This window comes from Meles meles, chromosome 13 (genome assembly GCF_922984935.1).
Source record: "Meles meles chromosome 13, mMelMel3.1 paternal haplotype, whole genome shotgun sequence".
Taxonomy (NCBI): domain Eukaryota; kingdom Metazoa; phylum Chordata; class Mammalia; order Carnivora; family Mustelidae; genus Meles; species Meles meles.
The window spans coordinates 11,349,417-11,375,689 of record NC_060078.1 but is presented as its reverse complement, the minus strand read 5'-3'; the positions used below and the strand labels follow the sequence as shown (position 1 = coordinate 11,375,689).

The window sequence follows — 26,273 nt, the reverse complement described above, 5'->3', positions numbered from 1 at the left end:
ACAAGTAGGCAAAGAGGCAGAGAGAGGGAAAGGGAGAAGCAGGCTCCCCACCGAGCAGAGAGCCCAATGCGGGGCTCGATCTCAGGACCCTGAGACCATGACCTGAGCCGAAGGCAGAGGCCCAACCCACTGAGCCACCCAGGTGCCCCCATTAATTGTAGTTTTAAATTACTGCAGAACAGCCTGTTTTTCGCAATGCATGCACAATTTTATATTTCCACCAGCAATACATGAGAGTTCGTTTCCCCTCATTATTGACAGCGCTTGTTGTCTTATTATAGTCATCGTAGTGGGTATGAAGTAGCATCTCATTGTGGTTTTGATTTGCTTTTCCCTAATGTCTAATGAGTACCTTTTCATGTGCTTGTTGGATATTTGCCTATCTGCTTCCCAGACATGTCCATTCAAATCCTTGACATGTTTTTGAATTGGATTTATTGAAGAGTATTTTGGGTAATAGATTTTTATCACATATATGATTTTCAAATATTTCTTCCTATTCTGTGAGTTGTCTCTTCATTCTCTTGAAAGTATATCCTTTGATTCACAAAAGGTTTTAATTTGGTAAAGTCTTGTTTATCTCTTTTCCTTTGTTGTGTTTGCCTTTAATGTCATATCTAAGAATCTGTTGTCATTCTAAGATCATGAAGATTCACTCCTGTATTTTTCCTCAGAGTGTTATTGTTTCTAGCTCTCACATTTAGGTCTTTGATCTATTTTGAGTTAATTTTTGTAAATGATATGAGGAAGGGGTCCATTTTCATTCATTTGCATGTGGAAATTCAGTTCCCATACCATTTGTTGAAGAGACTCTTTTTCTCTCATTGAATGATCTTGGCACCCCTGTTGAGCGTCAGTTGACCATAGGTGTATGGGTTTGTTTCTGGACTCCCGCTTCTGTTCATTTGCTCTGTGTGGACATTACCATGCTGGTTCCTTGTGTTTGATACTGTAGCTTTATAGCAAGTTTGAAGTCAGGAATGTGAGTTCTCTGTTTGTTCTACTAAACAAATTCTTCTTGACAAACTTGTCAGGATTGCTTTGGCTGGTTTTGTTTTTGTTTTTGTTTTTGTTTAAGATTTATTTATTTAGGGGCGCCTGGGTGGCTCAGTGGTTTAAAGCCTCTCTGCCTTCGGCTTAGGTCATGATCCCAGAGTCCTGGGATCAAGATCAAGCACTGCATCGGGCTTTCTGCTCAGCAGGAAGCCTGCTCCCTCCTCTCTCTCTCTGCCTGCCTCTCTGCCTACTTGGGACCTGTCTGTCAAATAAATAAATCTTTAAAAAAAAAAAAGATTTATTTATTTATTTGAGAGAGAGCGAGAGCGAGCACACACAAGCCCACAAGGGAGGGGCAGGGAAAAGAAGAATCTCAAGCAGATTTCTTGCTGAGCCCGACATGGGGCTCGATCTCAACGAACCCGAAATCGTGACTTGAGCTGAAATCGAGTGCTGGATGCTTAAACAGCTGAGCCACGCAGGTGGCCCTGTGTTTAGAATTTAATATTGTGTTTAAGATCTATCCAAATTGGTTACTTCATTCCTTTTAATATTCTGTTATGACAGCATACATTTTAGTTGTCCGTTTCTTATGTCATTTCTGTTTATCATTATTATGAATAATTGTGCAGTGACCATCTTTTACATTTTCTCTCCCTGTATAAGAGCAAGCATTTCAAGTATTCTGTAGTGTACATGCATGATTAATATTGTTGGGTCAGAGAGACTAAGCATTTCCAGTGTCACTTTATGCTGCCAAATTGGTCTAAGTGATCATACAACTCACACCGAGTGTTAGATGACAGGACAGCTTTCTTTGTCTCCTGTTGACAGTTGATACCGTGATTTCAAAATTATGGCCAGTCTGATGAATGATGAAAACCTCACTGTTTTGATTTGTATTTCTCTGATTTTGGATAGGATTGGGCCTTTCACTTTTCTTCTGTGAAATGTTGATTTATATGTTTTGTATATTTTTACATATTTTTCCGTTAATTTTGTTCTGTATTTCTTACTGATTTATAAATATCCTTTATGAGTGTTGTATAGTAATCTTTGTTCTATTCATTATAAATATGTTCTCCAGAGTTTGTCTTATTTTTTCGCTTTGTGGTATCATTGGCAATATGAAAGTTTTACATTTTGATGTGGTCAGATTTGTGAATTTTTTTTCCACGGTTTTGTTTTGGTTTTGTGTGTGTGTGTGTTTTGGTGGTTTTTTTGTTTTGTTTTGTTTGTTTTAGTTCTTTTATCCTTCAGTATATTCCCATTGTGACACATAGTCACTTTCCTGTGTCTTAAACTTAGCAGGTATTTCCTCCCTGAGTTACACCATCAAATTGAGACACAATTCGATTGATTTCTTTCATTTGCTCTTTGTTTTTAGGGTTTTGTTTTCATTTTGATTATTTTTTTTATATAAGTATTTAAAATATTTAAATTTTTCTAAAGATGGACTGTGAATATAAATTTAGCAAAGCATATTCCGAGATCAGTCTGGCTTCTCTCTCTGTCTCCTATCCTACTCCTTCCCTTACCCAATGTGGGTAGCCATTTTTTTAAGTTTTTATTTTTTATTTTATTTATTTTTTTAAAGATTTTTATTTATTTATTTGACAGATAGAGATCACAAGTAGGCAGAGAGGCAGACGGGGTGGGGGGGATGCAGGCCCCTTGTTGAGCAGAGCCCGATGTGGGGCTCGATCCCAGGACCCCGAGATCATGACCCAAGCTGAAGGCAGAGGCTCAACCCACTGAGCAACCCAGGCGCCCCTAAGTTTTTATATTAATTCTAGTGAAATCAACATACAATTTCATATTAATTTTAGATGTGCAATATAGTAATTTTCATTTTGTTATTTTTAATATAAGAAGGCCAATATGTAGATCTTTGTGTGTCATGTTGTACTTGATTTTTTCACTTAAACTTTGTGGTTTTTTGTTTTTTTTTTAAAGAGTCTGTTTATTTGACAGACAGTGAGAGAGGGAACACAAGCAGGGGGAGTGGGAGAGGGAGAAGCAGGTTTCCTGCAGAGTGGGGAGCCTGATGCCGGGTTCCATCCCAGGACCACGACCCAAGCTGAAGGCAGACACTTAATGACTGAGCCACCTAGGCGCCCAGTTCTTTTTTTTTGTTGTTTTTTGGAGTTTTTTGGGGTTTTTTTTGCTGTTGTTGTTTTTTAAGATTTTATTTATTCATTTGAGACAGAGAATACAGAGAGAGAGCCTGAGCAGTGGGGGAGGCAGAGGGAGAGGGAGAAGCAGGTGAGTCAGGAGCCAGATACTGACTCTGGCTGGATCCCAGGACCTGAAGGCAAACACTTAACCATTTGAGCCACTGAGGCGCCCCTAATTTAAACTTTGTTTTGTCACTTAATAATGTATTATGGAGTCCACTCTGTAGTGCCACATAGAGGTATCTCTCAGTTCCTTTTCCAGTTCCTTAGCACTTCATGGTGTGAGTATACTATAATACATTCAGCCAGTTCCTTAGTAATCAATATTTGGGTTTTTTTAGTCTTGCAAATATAAATAGTATATAACCTCTTCTTTCTTTGATCAGTGTGCCCTTGTGGTTGGTCCCCAGAAGTGGGATTTCTGGGTTAAATGGTAAATTCATGTATTATTTAGCTAACTATTGCCATATTTCACTTAATGGTGGTTTATCTTTTTGTATTTTGAACAGGATATGGATGCTTTTATGCATATAACAAATTAAGTATGTGTGATTATTCTTTTGGATTTCTGCCAGTCCAATAGGAGTGAAATAGTTCAGTATACTTTTTATTTATATTTTTCTTTTTAAAGGGTAGGCTTGATCTTCTAAGTTTAGTACCATTTGCATTTCTCTTCCTGAGAGTTTTCTCTTCACAGTTCTTGCCCATATTTAGAGGGTTATTGGTTTTTTCCTTTTTAGAAATTCTTTATATGAGGACCCTAACCCTTTCTTTGTCATGTAAGTTGCAGATACTTAATTCTAGGTTGTCATTTTTCTTTTGATTTTCGTTTTTCTTTAATTTTGTAGAGGACTTGGTTGGTTGGTTGTTTATAATTTTATGTGGTCAGGTCTGTCAGTATTTTATTTTATTGCATCTGGATTTTTAAAAGTCTGATGCTCTAGTGACTGAACTGTATGAGCTCTGCATCTGAATTTTTAGTCATAGTTAGGAAAGTTTTATTCTTTCTTAAGTTATGGGGGAACTCACCCATGTTTTCTTCTAGTCCTTACATAGCTCTTACTTTTTATTATTATTATTATTATTTTTTTAGATTTAAGCTTGACCAGTCCATTTGCAGTTGTCCTGATGTATAGACGAGAATGAGTTAGGAGTAGGTTAACTAGGTTTCTTAGGCATTAATGCTGCAATCAAGGTGTTGCTTGGGACTCCTTATCTAAGGCTTGGTTGAGTTCCCATTTGTACATATGTGGCAGAATTTATTTCTGCACAGCCATAGGATTCACAGTAGCTTGCTTCTTCTTTGAGGTCAGAAGAAGAGTCTCTGATATTTTACGTTCTTTAAAAGACTCACATGAGGGACGCCTGGGTGGCTCAGTTGGTTAAGTGTCTGCCTTCGGCTCAGGTTATAATCCCGGGGTCCTGGGATCAAGTCCCACGTTGGGCTCCTTGCACGGCAGGGAGCCTGCTTCTCCCTCTGCCCCTCACCCTGTTCATGTGCTCATGCTCTCTCTCTCTCTCTTGCTCTCGCTCTCTCTCTCAAATAAATAAAACATTAAAGATAAATAAAAGACTCACATGATTAGGTCAGGCCACCCAAGTAAATCTTCCTTTTAGACCAAAGTCAACTGATTAAAGGATCTTATTTATACTTGCAAAATCTGTTTTGCCGTAGAATGTGTCACAGTCACAGGGACTTAAGTCTCTTCCATTTAAGAGGAGTTTATGTCACATTGTTGGATCCATTGGAGGTCATCTTAGATTCTGCCTACTATAATTAGTGTGAGTTTATCCGTCCCGTTTTCCAAGGTAGCTTTGGTTATTCTTGGCCATTCAAGTTTCTATGTAAGTTTGAGAGTAAACTTACCAATTTCCACAAAAATATCTGCTAAGATTTTAATTCTGATTGTCTTGAGTTTATAGGCCAATTTGTGGAGAAATGAGAGATTTTTGTAATACTGAATTGTCCAAGCCATGAATATAGTGTATTCCTTCATTTATTTAGGTATTCTTTGTTTTTTTTTTTTCTCAATAATACCTTATACATTTTTGGAAAATAGTCTTGTTTTTCCTATTAACCAATTTTTAGTGTATGACATGAACATTGATTAGCTGTTTGTTTTGATAACCTGGGAATGATATGTCTCTGTTTCTTCTTGCTATATTTTCCACAGTGGTCATTTCATAAATGGGTGGTATAAAACCTATGAACTGTATAAGACAGTCATTTCAGTTATGGGAAGAAAATACTTGGGTATCTCCGTAGATTTATTGTAATCCATAAAAAGAAGAGTGAAGAAATCTAGTATACAGTGAAATAGATATACACACTAATGTACTGTAATTATGTAATGTGATAAATACAGCTACATAGGCTTATATACCGTAATGATTGCCAATCAGAGTTACACAATGTTAAATGCCAAATATATTCATTTGAAAAAAATAAAAGTGACTTAGGAAAAATAAGTCACTTTTATTTTTTTCAAATGAATATATTTGGCATTTAACATTGCCAAATATGCCTCACTCAAGTTTTAGGTGCTAAAACACATGATCAAACTGAATTTGTTCCTGACCTCATGGAGCTTACATTCTGATAGGGAAAGAAAAGAAACACACATACACATACTATATACATAATATGTCATAATACACATAATATGTACACACATACACATACTATATACATAATATGTCAATAAAATAGCAAGGAAGTTATAGATAGAAATAATGAAATGTAATACTTGAGAAAGGAAGACATTCAGGAAGGCATTTTGATGATCTCAACTTGAATGAAATGATTATAAAATGCACAGGTTTACATGGGAATAAGCATTTGGCTGTATGAGCAGAGGTAATATAGGAAAGACCCCAGGTTGGAGATACTTAACTTGGAAATTATCAACTTATGGTAGTATTTAAAGTTTTTAAATTTAGTATTTGAAGCTAAGGGATCAGGTAACCACCTCTCCTTAGAAGTAAGAATGAACAAATTTGAGAGGTCTGAAAGCTGTCCCCTGGGACACTAACGTTTAGAAGTCATGAAAATGAGAGGACTCAGCAAAGAAGAGAGAAGGAACAGTCTGGAGATAAGGTGGAAACAGAGAATATGGTGTCCTGTAGCTGAGTTAAGACGGGTTTCAAAGACAAAATGAACTTTTTGTAGAAGAATGTATAAAGTCAGCATTTTCTGCCTCTGTCTGCAAATCATCCAGAAGCTCTAAGGGAAGTAAGCAAGACAAGCTTCATTATATGACACTAGTGGATATCTGAAATCCCAAATCAGTACAAGTGTGCCTGCAGCAGAGCTGATGATGGGATCAAGGAACGTGTGTATGTTAGCAGGTGGGTAGAAAACAAAAGCATTTCTGATGCGCACAGGGTCTGGCAGTGCGCTTTTCATGAACAGAGCACATCCACACCTAAAACTTCCATGAACAACAGTGCCATGAACTAGATAGCTGAACTCCCTCGGAGACAGTTTCGTTCTGCAAAGCAGACGTACTGAAGTGTAGAAGCACAAACTGCACCTTTCAGTAGCCCTCTGTTTCCGTGATGGTGCAAGAGAGACTATACATGAGGCAAAACCACCTCATAGACACTAAATGTACAGAAATAATCTTATATGCCATCTTAGTGGGTACTCCTATGACACCGAATTTGAAGCAAAAACTTATTTGACAACAGTTGGTCAGGATGTGCAGACCTTCTACAAAAGTGAGGGAAGCATGGGGGAGGGTAAGGCTGGTTAGGAAGAGGAGAAGGCTCACGGGGGTGCTTACCTCCTTAACTGTAGCTCTGTAATTAGCACATCTGATTGCTCAGACTAGCGGGATATGTTCCGAGTCTCAGTGTGAACCACTGTGTGCCAGAGCAGCTGGTCAGAAAGGTGGAAGGGAAAAGGATATTATCTTTTGTCTTGTTCCTCTCTCTCAGATGAAACTGTTCTGTAGAGTTTTAACTACCTTTCTTCCCTGGATTGCATCAGACAGTTGGTCTAGGCAGTTGCTGGGGACGTCGGAGCCTCCATGGGCCCAGTTCAGCCTCTTGGGCTTGTGGTTTCCGTGAAGTGAGAGCAGCTCTCGGTTTTCCTCAGTTTGGAACTGCAGCAAAGCCAGTCCCTGTGAGCTGACTTTGTGATGACCCAGAGAGCAAGCCGTTGTGGAGGCTACTCCGACGAGGAAGGCAGGCACATCCTGGTTGATCTGTAAACTGAGACCAGTACATGTGCAGAATGCTTGTTCATAATGAATTACCCCGCTAGCCTAAGGGATGACTCTGTTCCGTCTCCCAAGTAAACCTTTTGCAGTGTGCTGTTCCTTGAAAAGCTCACATCCTTTGAGCCCAAGTAATGGAAAAGGAGCCAGCACAAAATGCATGCAAAACGATTATAATAAAAAAGGGGTGAAAAGTAGCAGGAAGAAAGCTAGTTGGTGATAGAATTGTCATCTGATCAAAGTAGTCATAAAGTAGGTAAATTATGTGACCAAACATTAAATCACGAGTTTCCAAAAGGTGAAATAATTGAATTATCTCTGTGATACAAGTATTTAAGAAAGATATTAATAAGGGAATAGCAAACATATGGTGGGGTGTCAAACTGAGAAAAGAGAACAGAAAATAAAATCACCATAAAGAAAGCAAACTGGAAAAATCCCAAGGATGAATACATACTGTCAAAAATCTGTTCAGGGCCGCCTGGTGGCTCAGTCATTAAGCGTCTACCTTGGGCTAAGTTCATGATACCAAAGTCCTGGGATCAAGCCCCACTTTGGGCTCCCTGCTTGGCGGGAGGCCTGCTTCTCCCTCTCCCCCTCCCCCTGCTTGTGTTCCCTCTCTCGCTATCTCTCTCTCTATCAAATGAATAAATAAAATCTTTTTAAAAAATCTGTTCAGAAAGAAAGGATAGATGTAAGCAAGAAGAAAACGAAATAAATTTTGAAGATTACATTAAAAGAGAGTTCACATACGTACCATACATAGAATTCATTCCCCAAAATGGAAAGGAAAAGAACAAATATATAAAATATTTCAAGAATAATTTTAGTGGGGGAAGAGATTTGTGATTGAATCTACGTAAAAGAGCCAGTCCTTGTGGACATTAGGATATATTCTGATAAAGGCACTAGCAATTACTTTGACAACCAGCCAATATAAGAGAAAGTCCAACTAGCCTCAGACTTTTCCATAGTAAAATCTGTAGCTCAGAGTCAGCAGAGCAATTTCTACAAAATCCTCAAGGTGTCACATTGAGAATATTATGCCCAGTTAAGAAGATACTTTTCAACAAAGACAGCAAGTCTTTTCTGAATAGACAAGAACTCTAGGATCTTTGTTCCTAGAAGCCTCTGTTAGAGAATGAGTATCAGGTAACCAGGGAGTGACATAAAAAAGCATGGTAAAAAGGCTGGTAGTAGACTCTGAATTTAACCGAAGAACTAATTTTATTTTGTTTTTTAGGTTTTTTTAAAAAGTCTTATCTGTTTAAGAAAGAGTGAACATAGTAGGGGGAGAGAGAGAGAAACAAGCAGATTCTGTATTGATCGTGGAGCCAAGGAGGGACTCTGCCCCCACCCCTGAGATCATAACCAGAGCTGAATCCTAGAGTCAGTCAGCTGACTGTGCCACCCTGGCACCCCCAAAGAACTAACATTAAAGCAAATGTGGGAGCTAGGTGACAGAAGAGATTGTACGAGTTGCAAATCTAGGCAACACAGAAAGGGTATGTATCTATATAGATAAGAGGAAGCTAAAAACAAACAGAGGAAAGAAGGTATACAAATACAGTGACTTCTTTTATAACGTGTGATATGTGTATTCCTAAAAAAGAATCACTGCTCGGTATAAAATAGTGTACTGAAAATCACAGAACTAACAGGAAAATGGGGTTGGAGATAAAATTCTTTTTTTTTTTAAACTTTTTTTTTTTTTTAAAGATTTTATTTATTTATTTGACAGAGAGAGAGATCACAAGTAGGCAGAGAGGCAGGCAGAGAGAGAGGAGGAAGCAGTCTCCCTGCAGAGCAGAGAGCCCGATGCGGGGCTCGATCCCAGGATCCTGAGATCATGACCTGCGCCGAAGGCAGCGGCTTAATCCACTGAGCCACCCAGGCGTCCCTGGAGATAAAATTCTTAAGAGCTTTGTCAGTGATACAATGAGAGGCAGTGTTGAACTCTGTAGATATAATTTTGTGTTTATTTCTCCGTTTAGTTCTATTGGTTTTTGCTTTTTCAATTTAAAGAATTATTAAGTGTATAAATATTAGGATCTTTATGTCCTCTTGAGCACTTGACCCCTTTATGATGATGTCTCTATTTCTGGTGGAACTTTTGTGTTCTGAAGCCTACTTTAAAATTACTGCTGCTAGCCCGCAAATCCTAGCTAAGCCACTTACTGACTTAGACAAGTCACTTAATCTCTATGAGCCTCTGTTTCCTCATTGTAAATTTGCTTAATAAGACCTTTGTCACAATATTTGTGAGCAACAGATGAGGCAAGATACACACAGGACCTTGCTAAAATAGGCATTCGGGAAGTTTAAACTTTTAACCAGCATTTTACTAATGTCCTTCTAAAAGCTCAGGATATACATCAATGAATAAGAAAGTCAAGGACTCTCCTTTTGTGGAGCTTGATTCAGGAGGGAGGTATAGAGATAAGGACCACAGAGGAAGAAAGGATGCAAATAAATGAATCCTATAATCTCAGGTCATGCTAAATGCTGTGAAGGGTTTTTAAGACAAGATGAGATGATAGTGATAGAGGGTATTGGGGATAAGTAGACTCTTTAAGCCAAGTGGCCAGGGGTAGTCTCTTCAAGATTGTATCTGGAAAGGACCTATCTTGACAGCCAAGTTCTCTGAGAGGAGCATTGCTGAGACAGGCAGGAACACCCTGGGCAGGAGTACCCTTGACTCATTCAGTCAATAGCAAGATAGTGTGTTTCTAGCATGACAAGTACAGTGAGCAATGGCATGAAATAAAGTTAGAGACATCAACATAAACTTGATCTTGAAGTTCTAGGCCATGCTGCCAAATTTGAATGTCATTAAAAAAAATCGGGGTTCATTGCAGTTTTTAATAGTGAGAGAGACTATTATATAGCAAAAAAAAAAAAAATAGTTTTTTTGCCCTTTGCCCGTGGTTCCTGGCACATAGCTCCTAAAACCCTTGGAATCTCTGGCATAAAAAGAGTGTCTTTTGTATACTGAAGTAACCAGTGGCTGGGGCCACTAGATCACTTCAGTTGGGGGGGGGCGGTGGCCATCACCAGTGGCCAGTGACTTAATCACTCAAGCCTAGGTAATGAAACCTCTCTAAGAGCCTCTAAACAACAGAGTTCAGGAAGCTTCGAGTGGTATGCCCCAGCGAGGGCGTGCAAGTTCCACATACCACACATATCCCCAACCCTTGCCTATATATCTCTTCTCTTTGGCTGCTCCAGAATTGAATCGTTTATAATAAATTGGTAATATGGGGGGCACCTGGGTGGCTCAGTCATTAAGCGTCTGCCTTTGGCCCAGGTCATGGTCCCAGGGTCCTGGGATCGAGCTCTGCATCGGGCTCCCTGCTGAAAGGGAAGCCTGCTTCTCTCTCTCCCAATCCCCCTGCTTGCTTCCCTCTCTCAGTGTGTCTCTCTCTCAGATAAATAAATAAAATCTTTAGAAATAAAATAGAATAAATTAGCAATATATAAGTAAATAGTTTTTTAGGGTTTTTTGAGCTGTTCTAGTGAATTACCAGTCTGAGGAGAGATGGCTAGTCATGGGAACCCACGGTTTATAGTCAGAAGTCCTGGAGGCAAAAAAAGAAAAAAACATAAATAGTCCCTTCAGCTTTCTTGTAATGTCTATGTGGTGTATCTTTTTCTTTTTACTTTTAACCTATTTATATTTAGAGTGGGTTTCCTATAGATAATATATGGTTGGGTCTTTTTTTTTTTTTAAGATTTTATTTATTTCTTTGACAGAGATCACAAGTAGGCAGAAAGGCAGGCAGAGAGAGAGAGTGGAGATCCTGTTGCAGGGCTCGATCCCAGGATCCTGGGATCATGACCTGAGCCTAAGGCAGAGGCTTTAACCCACTGAGCCATCCAGGCGCCCCATGGTTGGGTCTTTTTTAACTAATGTGAAAATCTCTCATTTTTTAATGGGAATATTTAAACGACTTAAGTGGATGCCCTGTGGAATATGATACCTTCAATTTGTCATAGTCTGATTTCAAATGATGTCATACTATTTTATATGAGGCTTGCTGTGTTATTATAATATGCTTCTGTTCCTTGCTCCCTTTCTGTGTGATACTTTACTTCAAACCCCACAAGGCAGCAGCTCTTTTCTGCCTACAGGTCTTCATTATGCAAGATGTTTTCTGTCGGTACGGAAATCTGGATCGACACTTTTCTGTCCATACTTGATTCACTTCACTGCCTTCTAGGTTGCATACTCCCTTCTCTGATTTTTAAATCTCTGTTTTTCTGTATTTAATATTTTCTCTTGTTGCCGTCAAGATTTTCTTTTCTTCTTTGGTTTTCAGCTGTTCAACACTGTTGTTTCCAGATTTACCTTTGATTTGTTTTTTTTGGGGGGGGGGTTTCCTGGTTATTTTTCTTGTTGTATCCTCGGTTTCCTAAATATGTGGTTTGATGTGTTTCATTCTTAATTTTTTCCTGGGACTCCAGTTCCTTATGTGTGGCTGTATTTGATACTGTTCCCTAGTTCTTGGGTCTGTCATGTCAGAATTTCTTCAGTGTCTGTGCTCCGTTTTCAGCTTTTGGCTGCCAATTCAAGCCTGTGTCACAGAGGTTTTTTTTTTTTTTTAATTTTTTATTTATTTTTAATTTATTTTTAATTTTTTTTATAAACATAAAATGTATTTTTATCCCCAGGGGTGAAGGTCTGTGAATCACCAGGTTTACACACTTCACAGCACTCACCATAGCACATACCCTCCCCAATGTCCATAACCCCACTACCCCTTTCCCAATGCCCCCCCCCCCAGCAACCCTCAGTTTGTTTTGTGAGATTAAGAGTCACTTATGGTTTGTCTCCCTCCCAATCCCATCTTGTTTTATTTATTCTTCTCCTACCCCCCTAACCCCCCATGTTGCATCTCTACTTCCTCATATCAGGGAGATCATATGCTAGTTGTCTTTCTCCAATTGACTTATTTCACTAAGCATGATACCCTCTAGTTCCATCCACGTCGTCGCAAATGGCAAGATTTCATTTCTTTTGATAGCTGCATAGTATTCCATTGTGTTTATATACCACCTCTTCTTTATCCACTCATCTGTTGATGGACATCTAGGTTCTTTCCATAGTTTGGCTATTGTAGACATTGCTGCTATAAACATTCGGGTGCACGTGCCCCTTCAGATCACTACGTTTGTGTCTTTAGGGTAAATACCCAGTAATGCAATTGCTGGGTCATAGGGTAGTTCTATTTTCAACATTTTGAGGAACCTCCATGCTGTTTTCCAGAGTGGTTGCACCAGCTTGCATTCCCAACAACAGTGTAGGAGGGTTCCCCTTTCTCTGTATCCTTGCCAGCATCTGTCATTTCCTGACTTGTTAATTTTAGCCATTCTGACTGGTGTGAGGTGATATTGCGGTTTTGATTTGTATTTCCCTGATGCCGAGTGATGTGGAGGACTTTTTCATGTGTCTGTTGGCCATCTGGATGTCTTCTTTGCAGAAATGTCTGTTCATGTCTTCTGTCCATTTCATGATTGGATTATTTGTTCTTTGGCTGTTGAGTTTGCTAAGTTCCTTATAGACTTTGGACACTAGCCCTTTATCTGATATGTGGTTTGCAAATATCTTCTCCCATTCTGTCAGTTGTCTTTTGGTTTTGTTAACTATTTCCTTTGCTGTGCAAAAGCTTTTTTTTTTTTTTTTTAAAGATTTTATTTATTTATTTGACAGACAGAGAGATCACAAGTAGGCAGAGAGGCAGGCAGAGAGAGAGGAGGAAGCAGGCTCCCTGCAGAGCAGAGAGCCCGATGCGGGACTCGATCCCAGAACCCTGAGATCATGACCTGAGCCAAAGGCAGCGGCTTAATCCACTGAGCCACCCAGGCGCCCCACTGTGCAAAAGCTTTTGATTTTGATGAAATCCCAATAGTTCATTTTTGCCCTTGCTTCCCTTGCCTTTGGCGATGTTCCTAGGAAGATGTTGCTGTGGCTGAGGTCGAAGAGGGTTGCTGCCTGTATTCTCCTCAAGGATTTTGATGCATTCCTTTCTCACATTGAGGTCCTTCATCCGTTTTGAGTCTGTTTTCATGTGTGGTGTAAGGAAGTGGTCCAATTTCATTTTTCTGCATATGGCTGTCCAATTTTCCCAGCACCATTTATTGAAGAGGTTGTCTTTTTTTCCATTGGACATTCTTTCCTGCTTTGTCGAAGATTAGTTGACCGTAGAGTTGAGGGTCTATTTCTGGGCTCTCTATTCTGTTCCATTGATCTATGTGTCTGTTTTTGTGCCAGTACCCTGCTGTCTTGATGATGACAGCTTTGTAATAGAGCTTGAAGTCCGGAATTGTGATGCCGCCCACTTTAGCTTTCTTTTTCAATATTCCTTTGACAATTCGAGGTCTTTTCTGGTTCCATATAAATTTTAGGATTATTTGTTCCATTTCTTTGAAAAAAATGGATGGTATTTTGATAGGGATTTCATTAAATGTGTAGATTGCTTTAGGTAGCATAGACATTTTCACAATATTTATTCTTCCAATCCAGGAGCATGGAACATTTTTCCATTTCTTTGTGTCTTCCTCAGTTTCTTTCATGAGTACTTTATAGTTTTCTGCATATAGATTCTTAGCGTCTTTGGTTAGATTTATTCCTAGGTATCTTATAGTTTTGGGTACAATTGTAAATGGGATTGACTCCTTAATTTCTCTTTTTTCTGTCTTGTTGTTGGTGTAGAGTAATGCAGCTGATTTCTGTGCATTGATTTTATATCCTGAGGGTTTATTTCTTTACTCCTGTTTTTCTTCCAGCAGTCAACTGAGCTCATGCTGCTTCAATGAGAAATAAAGTCAGCTACCAGTTAACAGTGATAGATAAAGATTTTATTTAGTAACTGTTGGAATAGGAGGTGAGAAGTTTCAGTAAAACTGAGTTCAACTCCACGTACTGCTAAGACAGCTAGGGACTTACAGCCAAGAGGCAGAGTGGGGGGAATCACTGGATAGATTACTAAGAGAAACACCAACGGTAGGGGGATTCTTGCTGAATGCAGATCAGGCATTAATCCATCAGGGACAGGGTATAAGGAACTTGATCAGATATCAAGGGGGAGGGGATTTTCACTGGACTGACTTAAAAGGATTCTTGCTAAAACTGAGCTCAGCCCCGATAGATCTGTAAGACCTAGTCAAGGCCTACTTGAGAATAGGGCTCAGAGGACACTAACCAAGGTTTGTTTAGTCAACAGGAGAGTTCCTCTCAGAGTGTATCATTAAACTTGCATTGGTAATGAAATAAATTATAGAAGCTGTACCTTTAATTGTGTAATTTCATTGTAAAATTCTAATGGACATACTACAGGAAAAGAAAATGAAACCCAAAAGATGCTTGAGAGGAGTGGTAAGTGATAAAACATGACAAAACACAGAGGTGAATCTGAACAATAGGTGTGTAAAGTAATTAAGATACTAACTTGTAGGGCTAAAAAAACATACACAAAGCAATCACTGCATATAAATGAGATGAGAGGTGATCAAATTGAGTTTGATGCTGCTGTTCTTCAGAAAGGGAGATCTAAGATATTGAATTATTCTAGATTTTAAGTTAAATATTCATGGTATGATCTGATGGATAGCCCCTTAAAGCTGAGAAATGGGTGTGTATAACTTATAAAATTGTAAGGAAGAAAAAATGGAAAAGATAAGAAATTTGTTCAAAAAGAAGGAAGAAAAGTACAATAGAATTGGTAGTAAAATTGTGACAAATATAAAGTACCAATTAAAATGTGAGAGACGACTTGATATATTTCAGGAATCTCCATAAATAGAAACAGACTACGTTTACCTGTTAAAGTACAAATTGTCAGATTGGATCTTTGAAATAAAATAATAAGTTCCTATAGCTAAGATAATAGGTTTTCATTTATTGTGCTAACTACATATTTATATTTTTAGCATCTTTTGCCTACTTGACATTCAGTGTTATACCTGTCTATATACAGAAGATACAGGATATCCTGATCCCTTCAGCGTGGGAAGAAGTAATATCACAGTCAGCATTTACAAATCATAAATTTTCCCCACTTCATTTGTTACCTCCCGTGAATCTTCTCTTGTAACTGAGTCTTTGTGTCATTTTATTTTTCTGTCTTCCTTTCTTACGAATGTTAGATCACTATTGTTATATTTTTGTAAACTTCAAAAAAATTCTTTTTATATTCTCAGTTTGCGCCGATACCACCCAGAACACTTGGGTATACTGTTTTACTCTTTGTTCTGATTTCTAAATGCAATTAGACTTTGCCCACTGAAGCATTTAATTTATCATGTTAATATCTTGAGTTGTGTTTTGCCCAATACGTAATATAGCAAATTTATGTTTTTCTCACTTAATGACCTTTAATCTTTTTTACCCTTCGGAAAAAAAGATTTTATTTATTTAGAGCGAGCACACATGAGGGGGGGGGAGGGGCAACAGAAGAGGGAAAGAAAGTATCACAAGCAGACTGTTCTGAGGGGCGCCTGAGTGACTCAGTCACTGGGCGTCTGCCTTCAGCTCAGGTCATGATCCCAGTGACCTGGGATTGAGCCCTGAGTTGGGCTCCCTGCTCATCTTCCTCTCCCTCTTCCCCTGCTTGTGTCTCCCCCCCCACCCCCCGTCAAATAAATACAGAAAATCTTTAAAAAACAAAACAAAAACAAATAAAAAAAAAATCTTAAAAAAAAACAAAACAAAACTCTGTGCTGAGCGTGGAGCCCTACACAGGGCTCAATCTCACAACCCTGAGATCACAATCTGAGCTGAAATCCAGGAGTCAGACACGTAACCACCCGAGCCACCCAGGTGCCCCAGTCACCCTTAAATATGGCTACGTTTCCTCTGTGTGGCACAGAACTGGTGCTAAGCTCCCATTTAATCCTTCTTTTTAGGATTACCCACAGATACACTTTCCTGCCATGTAAGTCTACATTTCATTCCTAACATACTTGGGGATTCTTGTGAATTAATACATGAAAAGTACATGGAACAGTGCTTGGTTACTTTTCCTTTTGTTAATATCATTATCATTGGTTTTAAGCATATTTTAAAATTTAAGCTTAGCTTTCCACAGCTTTTAAATAAATGTTCCTTCCTTCCTTTGATTTACATTATCTACTGTAGAATCTGATTCCTGGTAGTGTATGGATATTGAATGAAGAAGCTATTTGGATTATAATTTCTTCAAAGAGAGCATATTTTATTTTGTTATATAACGTATAGTGGCTATTGGATCATTATTTAATTCATTATGCCTCTTGATGAGCGAGAGAGCCTTTATATTCAGAAAATACTACAGGGAATTAATTTCTAAATGGACATGTTGGGTTATAAACCTGTAGGTTCTTGTTCAAAATTATAGATTTGTAGAAAACCTGAACTTTATTTTGAAAAAGCACACCACTTGTTAAGGACCATTACTTTCATAATCACTCAGGTGTATTCAGAGGAAATCAGATAAAAGTATTTGCCACACCATAGGTTGTAGTTGGAAAAAGAAAAAAGATTACTGAAATTACTGAAATTTTGGCAGTTAACAGGGTGTTTATGTTTCAGCGGAGTATTAGCCAACATTCTGATAGAATGAGATGTATAGAATGTGATTAATTTTTAAAATTTAAGTATAAGTAGGACTTGAAATGGTGGAGATGTTTGTGAAGACTTATTATGAGACAGTGTCATTTTCCTAAAGAATGAAGTTCTGAGCAAGTCCAAAATGGGAATGTAACGTAAGCCCGCTGAGTTGAAAAGTCTTGGTTGAACTTGAATGATTTTTGACAAATTAATAGTCTGGCATTTCTACAAAGAAGACATTTATTATGGACCAGTGAAGTATGTATGTAGTTGAGGACAAGATCCCCTTCCACCCAAGCATTATAACTGCAATATGTTTCCTTTAATGGTGCTTGAAGACAATGGGCTTTGAAGAGGTTTTTAAACAGGGTCATCATTGTTACATTGTATATACTGAGCAAGAAGGTAATTTGAAGTATAGCTGAGAATTCTTAGGGTGAATAAATATATCATTGAGTGTTTGGGGTCAGGTCGTCCATGGTTATAAATACACATAAAACCAAGAAATGTAGAAATCTGGGTGTAAAAGAAAAATTCTTACTAATAATATGTCAGAGCAAGTTTACAGTGGGGAGAAATTAGCATTTGGTGGTAGGATATCTGACCAAATAAGCTTGAATATACCACAACTAAAAACAACGGGAGGATTTGATTGTCTTTCAGTCTTCTTCCTCATCTTTTTAATTTTACTTTTCCTGGTAGACATTTGTATTTTTTATAAGTAACAGGAATAGAAGGAAAATTAGAAACTACATTACAGCACTCTCTTCATAGGCACAAAGAAATCACTGCTTCCAGAAATTTAACTTGGTTTTAACAGTATACTAAATTAATGTATATATAACAAAACAGAAGTAGTTTTAAAGGGGGGAGAATGAAACTGGAAACATGTAAAGTTTAGGGAGAATTTAGCTGCACTAATGTAAGTATGAAAGGAAAATTATGTAAAGTCTCATCCTTCTAAACAATATCGAATCGTTCCTCTATTTCTTTAGGGCACTCTTATCTACTAAGATTCATGGCCTTTCTAGTTCTCTGCATTTCCCCTTCCTAGATGAGCCATTTTTTTTTTCAAAGTCTTTTCTTCACCATGCTTTATATTTATTTCTAATGTATATGTTAAGTCTTGAAGTATGTATTTGTAAATTGCCAAATGTAGATGTGTGTGTTCTAAGTTTTTAATCCCCCTTTTCCACCCTTTCAGGTTTTTCTAATCCAAACGGATGGGGCAGTATGACTGTTTCGATCACTCTTATTTCACCAAACTAAGTCAGTGATGTAGAAGGGCATTTGTTTTAAGTGTAATTTCATCATAATTAAGATACGATTCATGGCTTATGGTTTGTTTGTCTTTCTCATCTTTAGAAGTCTGCAAAGTTGATAGCCAAGCAGAAGAGACTCAAGAAACCCAGGACAGATGTTTCTGGCAAGCTCCATTTATCAACAACAAAACACTGTGCACAGAGGTAATGTATTAGGAAGCATTTTTAATTTCAGCACAGACACAGTTCCTTCCATAAAAATACCGTGTAGGTGTGACTCATGTGGTATGAATTTGAAATGTATTTCAGAATTAATTATTAGTAAGAAAAACTATTTAAGTAAGAAGGCTGTTGGCCTCAATACATACGGGAAATTGTTCCTTCATATTAACCATGAACAAACTCAAATGGGAAAGAAACCTTGTGAATTCATTCAAAATGGAAAATACCTCAGTCATAATGAAGATTTCATCCCGTATCAGAGAACTAAAGATACAGAGCAATCCTTTATTCAAAGCAATAAGGAATACGAGGAACGTGGGAAAGCTTTCCATGAGACGGCAGTTGTCATCCCATATAACCAAGCTCACATAGGACAGAGTCCTTGTGAACTTAATGAATCTGATAAAACATTCTGTAGTAATTCAACCCTCACGGTAAGATGGCACAAAGAACAGAAAATATGAGTTTCAAGAATATGCTAAAACTTTTGAGAAGTCATCTCTCTTGGAACACAGAGTTCATTTAGAGGTGAAAGGTTATGAGTATATTGAAAGAGTGGATAATTTCAATGGGAGCTCAGACTTTCTTGGCACAGGAGAGAGAATATTTGAATGTAACAACTTGGGAGAACCTTTCTGGAAGAAGTCAGTTCTTAATGTAACTCAGAGAACACACATAGGAGACAAAGTCTATGAATATAATGAATGTGGAAAAACATTCTGCAAAAAAGTCAAAACTCAACCAAACATCAGAAAATACATACAAGAGAGAAACCCTATGAATGTAAGGAATGTGGGAAATGCTTCTCTCGCAAATCTCTCCTCACTTTACGTCAGCGAGTTCACACAGGAGAGAAACTTTATGAATGTAAGGAGTGTGGGAAATGCCTCTCTAGAAGTTCACACCTCATAATTCATCAGAGAACTCACACAGGAGAGAAACCCTATGAATGTAAGGAATGTAGAAAAAGCTTCTACCATAAGTCATATCTCACAGTACACCAGAGAATTCACACAGGGGAGAAGCCCTAGGAATGTAGTCAATGTGGAAAAACCTTCATAAGTAACTCAATCCTCACAATACATCAGAAAACACAGACAGGCGAGAAACCCTATGAGTGTAATCAGTGTGGGAAATTCTTCTCTAGAAACTCCTACCTTAGAGTACATCTGAGAACTCACACAGGGGAGAAGCCCTATGAATGTGAGATATGCGGGAAAGCTTTTTGTCACAAGTCAGATGTCACTAAACATGAGAAAACTCATGTAGGGGGAAAGCCTTATGGATGTAATCAGTGCGGGAAAACCTTTAGTCGCAACTCTGGTCTAAAAGTACATAAGAGAACTCACACGAAGGAGAAGCCGTATGACTGTAGTGAGTGTGGGAAATCATTCTCTGAGAAATCAGTCCTCAGTACATCAGGATACACACAGGGGAAAAACCTTGTAAGTGTAATGAATGTGGAAAAACCTTCTACAACAAATCAGACCTCACTAAACACGACAGAACTCACACAGGTGAGAAACCTATGAATGTAAAGAATGTGGGAAATTCTTCTCTAGGAATTCATACCTGACAGTACACCAGAGAACTCACACAGGAGAGAAACCCTATGTGTGTAAAAAATGTGGGAAGACCTTTTGCCATAAGTCAGACTTTACAATACATAAACACACAGAGGGGAGAAATCATACCACTGTACTCAGTGTGGGGAAACCTCCACTTGCAGCTCAGTCCTCAGATCACATCAGAGAACTCACACAGGTGAGAAGCCCTATGGATGTAATCAGTGTGGGAAGTCATTTTCTGAGAAATCAGTTCTCACGGTACATCAGAGAATACACACAGGGGAGAAACTTTATAAGTGTAATGAATGTGGGAAGTCCTTCTATCATAAGTCAGATCTCACTAAGCATCAGAGAACACATACAGGAGAGAAACCCTATGAATGTAATCATTGTGAGAAAACCTTCAGCTGCAACTCAGGCCTCAAAGTACATCAGAGAAGACACATAAGAAAGAAACCCTATGAATGTATTGAGAGTGAGAAAACCTCCAAGAAATCAGTTATCACAGTACATCCAAGGTTACACGCAGGGGAAGAAAATTTATAAATACAGCAGTGAGAGAAATCTTTCTCTTGTGATTCATACCTCAAAATACCACAGAAAATTCACAAAGGACATGACCCCTATGGATGTAAAGAATGGCAAATTTTTACCCTAAGTCATCTTCCAAAGTAAACAAGAGAATACTCGTAGTGGAAAATACTCTGAATTTGTTGAATGTTTGAAAACCTGTTGAAATAAGACAACTAAAAGTGACTGTAGAAGAAACCCTATTAATGCATGTAGGAAATATGGGGAATTATTTTATTATGAAGTAGAACTTATTAAATAAGGAACTTACATAGGAGATAATCCTGTCAATCAAACAGATGTGTGAAAATATTCTTCCAGAATTTGGCCTTAAATAACAATCATACCACACTTGGGAAAAAAGTGTCAACATCTTGTATATTTTTGTATAAATATCATGTCCAGGATATTGACATTGATAAAATTTTGGGGCCTTAGCAAGATTTCTCCAGTTTTTCTTCTTTTCATTTGTTTGCATACATTTAGTACAGTACTTTGTCACTTGTATAGGTTTTGTGTATCTGCGCGTATAGTCAAAATACTCTCTAGTTCCATTATCATAAGGACCTCTAGTGCTGCCCTTTTATAACCACAGCCTCTTCACTCCTGTGTGCTCTGCCACTGTCAGTTCAAGTGTTACACAGATGTGTATGTATGTCACTTTGGGATTAGTTTCTTTCCCTCGACATAACACCTTGACTATTCATCTAAATTATTGTATCAATGGTTCATTCCTTTTAGCTGCCAAGTAGTGTTCCATTTTATTTATTTATTTATTTATTACAGTTTCTTAAATAATTTATTGATAGATCTGGGGTTTTGCAGTTTTTGGCTATTACAAATAAGTTGCTATGACTGCACTGTTTTGTCTTCCCAATAATAAATATAAATTCCTTCCCTAAAATAAATATAAATAATAATATAAATCATCTAGTTTCTCTGCATCTTCACCATCATTTGTGTTAGGACTATTTTTTGTTTTAACAGTTCTGGTAGGGGTGGCTTAGCTGGTTGAGGGTCTGTCTTCGGCTCAGGTCATGATCCTGGGGTCTTGGGATTGGGCCCCTGCATCGGGCTCCTTGCTCAGTGGGGAGCCTGCTTCTCCCTCTCCCTTTCTACCTGCTTCTTCTGTGCGTGCACATTCTCATTCTTGCTCTCTCTCCCTGTCTGTGTCAAATAAATAAAATCTTTTAAAAAACTCTGATAAGTATGTAGTGATAGCTTGTTGTCATTTTATCCTTTTTTTTTTTTTTAAGATTTTATTTGTCAGAGGGCACAGTAGGGGGAGTGGCAGGCTCCCTGCTGAACAGGGAGCCCAAGGCAGGATTCCATCCCAGGACCCTGGGATCATGACCTGAGCGGAAGGCAGATGCTTAACCCACCGAGCCACCCAGGTGTCCTGCTTGCATTCCCTAATGGTGTTTCACATGTTTTCGTTTGTTTATTTGCTGTCTTGTGTTGCTCTTTGTTGAAATACTTCTTCTTGACTTTTGCCCATTTTCTAACTGGGTTGTGGTTTTGCTGATGAGTTTTGAGGTCCTTTGTACATTGTGGATTATAGTTCTTTGTCGGATACACGCATACCTCAGAGATATTGCAGGTTCAGTTCCAGATCATGACAGTAAAGCAAATGTCACAGTTAAGCGAGTCAAATGCATTTTTTGTTTCCCAGTATTTATCAAAGTTACGTTTGTATCGTACTATAGTCTATTAAAGTGCTCAGTAGCATTATATCTAAAGAAAAAAATAGTACACACCTTGATTTTAAAATATTTCATTCCCAAAATATGCTACTCATTGTCCTTGAGCTCTCAGGGAATCATATTCTTTTTGCTGGTTGTGAATCATATTCTTTTTGCTCAGTGTTGTTGGCTGCGGACTGGTCGGGGTGGTGATTGCTGAAGGCTGGGTGGCCGTGGCCGTCTCTTACGGCAGCAAGGCACATTTTGCTGCATCAGTCGATGCTTCCTTTCACGAACAGTTTTTCTGCAGCGTGTGGTGCTGTTTGATAGCATTTTACCCACAGAACTTCTCTCAAAATTGGAGTCTGTCCTTTCAAACTCACTGCTGCTTACTCAGCCACATTCTCTGATAGTCTAGGTCTGTTCTTGACATTTTAGCCATCTCCACAGCATCTTCAGAAGTAGATTCCGTTTCATCCATAAGAAGCAACTTCTCATCTGTTCAGGTTTTATCATGAGATTATAGCAGCTCAGTCATATCCTTAGGCTCCACTTCGAATTCTGGTTCTTGTGCTGTTCCCACTACAGCTGCAGTTACTCCCTTCCCTGCAGTCTTGAACCCCTCAGAGTCCTCCCTGAGGCTTGGAATCAGTTTCTTCCAAACCCCTGTTAATGTGGATATTTTGACCTTTTCCCAGGAACCACATGGGAATCTGGAGTAGGGAATCCTTTTCAGAAGGCTTTCAATTACTTTGCCCAGGTCTGTCAGGGAAATCACTTATGGCAGTTATAGCCTTTTAAAATGTATTTCTTTTTTTTCTTTTTTGAGAGACAGGTAGGGCAAGCAGGGGAAGGCACAGCGGGAGGGGGAGAAAGCTCCATTCCCAGCTCAGAGCTCACGTGGAGCTTGATCTCATGACCTGAGTCAGAATCAAGAATTGGATGCTTAACGGACTGAGCCACCCAGACACCCCCAAAATGTATTTCTTAAATAGTAAGACTTGAAAATCAACATTATTCCTTGATCCTTGGGCTGCAGAATGGATGTTGTGTTAGCAGACATGAAAACAAGATTAATCTCATTGTCCATTTTCATCAGAGCTCTTGGGTGACTGGATGTACTCCTGGTGAATGAGCAGGAATCTTTTTATCTGGTTGATAAATGTCAGTAATTGACTTAAAATATTCAGTATAATGTGATGTAAACAGATGTGCCGTTATGCAGACTTCATTGTCCCATTGATAGGATACAGGCAGAGTAGATTGAGCATACTTATTAAGGACCCCAAGATTTTTGGAATGATAGATGAACATTGGTTTCAATTTAAAGTCATCAGCTGCATTAGCCCCAGCTGAGAGTCAGCCTGTCTTTAAAAGCTTTGAAGCCAGGCATTGACTTCTCTCCAGCCATGAAAGTCCTAGATGGCATCACCTTCTAGTAGAAGGCTGCTTTGTCTACTTGAAAATCTGTTGGTCGGTATAGCGCCTTCCTGAATGATCTCAGCTCCATCTCCTGGAGAGTTTGCTGCCGCTTCTCCATCAGCACCTGCTGCCTCACCTGGCACTTTGATATTACGGAGATGCCTCCTTTTCTTAAGTGTCATGAACCAACCTCTCTAAGGTTCTAACTTTTCTTTTGCAGCTCACTGACCTTTCTCAACCTTCACAGAATTGAAGAGAGGTAGGACCTTGCTCTGGAGTAGTCTTTGGCTTAAGGGAATGTGGCTGGTTTGATCTATCCAGACCGACACAGACTTTCTCTGGATCAGCAATAGGGCTGTTTTGCTTTCTTAACATCTGCATGTCCACTGAAGTAGTACTTCTAATTTTCTTCCAGAACTTCTCTTTTGCATTCATAACTTGGTTGAGTGTCAGAGGAGGCCTAACTTTTGGCCTGTTTTGGCCTCTGATGTGCCCTTTTCACTCAGCTGAATCATTTCTAGCTTTTGATTTAATTTAAGAGACATGTTGACTTTTTGTTTAACACCTGGAGGACATTGTAGGGTATAAACTGGCCTAATTCCAACATTGTTGTGTCTCAAGGAATGGAGAGGCTCTTGGAGAGAGAGAAGAGAGAGATGGAATGGCTGTTCGGTGGAACAGTCATCGCACACATTTATGATTAAGGTGATCGTCTTGGTTGGGCACAGTTCTGGTACCCCCAAATAATTAAAATGCTAACATCAGAGATGACTGATTACATTGCCATATCAAAAATAACAACAGTGAAAAAGCTTAAAGTGTTGTGAGACTTTACAAAAGGTGGCAGAGACACAAAGTGAACAGATGCTTTGGGAAAAATGGCGCCAGCAGAGTTTCTGGACCCAGGATGACCGCAAAACTTGAATTTGTAATGAATGCAGTATCTGTGAAGTACAGTAAAACAAAGCACAGTAAAAGTATGCCTGCATTTGAAAATCTTTCAAATCTGGCAGAAAACATAAATACACAGATTGAAGAAGAAAAGTAGACCACCAGAGGATAAATTAATACAAGTCCATGCAGAGACACATTTTAACCAGCCTAAAAACTAATAACAGAAAAAAACCTTGAAAGAAGTTCAAGAAACACTGTATTAACTTTTAGGGAGCACCAATACAAATGGCAAGAGATTTATTTCTCACCTGAAACCTTGGAGGCCAGAAGTATATGGCATAAAATTGTCTAAACCATTAAATAATTGTTTACTGTGAATCTGTATTAAAAATAGCTTTTAGAAATAAAAGTAAAATATTTTCTCAGATAAAGGAAAACAGTTTGTTGCATGGTGACCTACCTTCGAACAGTGACTAAAGGAGGTGTTTTTCAAGAAAATGACAACAGAAGGAGTCTTGGAAATTCAGAAAAGAAAGAAGGAAATGGGTAAAAATAAGTAAGTATAAAACTATTTTCATAAGCTTCTTAAATTATTTCATATTGGAAGCAAAAATATAATACCACCTGACATGGTGCTCAGTATATATAGAGAGAAAATTCCAAAGACAATTATATTCTGAAATAGGATCTGTAAAGATCATGCGCAGTAATTTTCCATATTTCATTGAGTGATAAAACATCACTACTAGTGGACTGTGAGCAAACAGTAAGAAAAATGGTACCCCTGCCCCCCAAAATACACTGAATGTTAATTTTGCCCCGGTCATCCCTGAGCAGGATCTGTTCTGACTCGTGTCCTTTAGCGTCATTTAGAGTCCACAGTCGCATTAGCCACTGTCCTCTCCAGTGGCACTTTATTAACTCTCCCTCCTTAACTGTCCAACTCTGTCCCTCCCCTCTCTGTTTCTTGAGGTGACCTCCAAAATAAACTATCTGTGCCTAATTCCGTGTCTGTTTCTGCTTTGGTGCAAACCCAGTGTAGTCCTGGTGGTGCCCGAAGTGGTCCCTTAAGTGAGAACTTGACTTGGAATCTAAAACTCGATCGCTTAGTAGTCACATTTCGCTGAAGGGCACCTTGCTGATAGTATGAGGCTAGCCCTCATCATCCTGCATGGAGGAGAGTGAGGACGGGTAGATTTGTCCTGTGTAGTTGTGGTGGCACATGGAACAGGATGGGGCAATGATAAGTTTATGAGTGGTGGAGTTACTGACTTTCTGTCTTAGAGGCCTCGAAGATACAGGTTCAAGTTAGCTGTCAACTCGGCACACGGTGAAGGATAGTAGACCTCCATAAAAGCATTCAGAAGACTCTTCTGTCGTGAGAAGTGAGGTTGTGTCCTGTTAAGTCCTGCCCGAGGTTTAACTTCAGCATAGCAGGAGACTGCAACGGGGCAGGCGTTACAGACTTCTTGTATGAAATTCAGGCATCTAAAGAACGAGCAGAAAATTGGGATCTTGAATGGGGAAATTTGCAGCTCTTCACCCAAGACTCTTGAGCCCAGAGGTTCTGTTTAACTCTTCAGGCTGCCAGAAGCAGCCGTTTCTGTTTAATGGAGAGCGTACCCTGCCACTTGCTGGAGACCGTGCAGATGCCTACAATGAGGCTAGTGCCTT

General features: G+C 38.8%; 1 pseudogene; it reads left to right on the top strand.

Annotated features, from left to right (window-relative positions):
- Positions 1 to 18,452: 18,452 nt before the first annotated feature.
- On the top strand, positions 18,453 to 20,908 carry LOC123955568 (annotated as a pseudogene).
- The last annotated feature ends 5,365 nt before the right edge of the window (positions 20,909 to 26,273 follow it).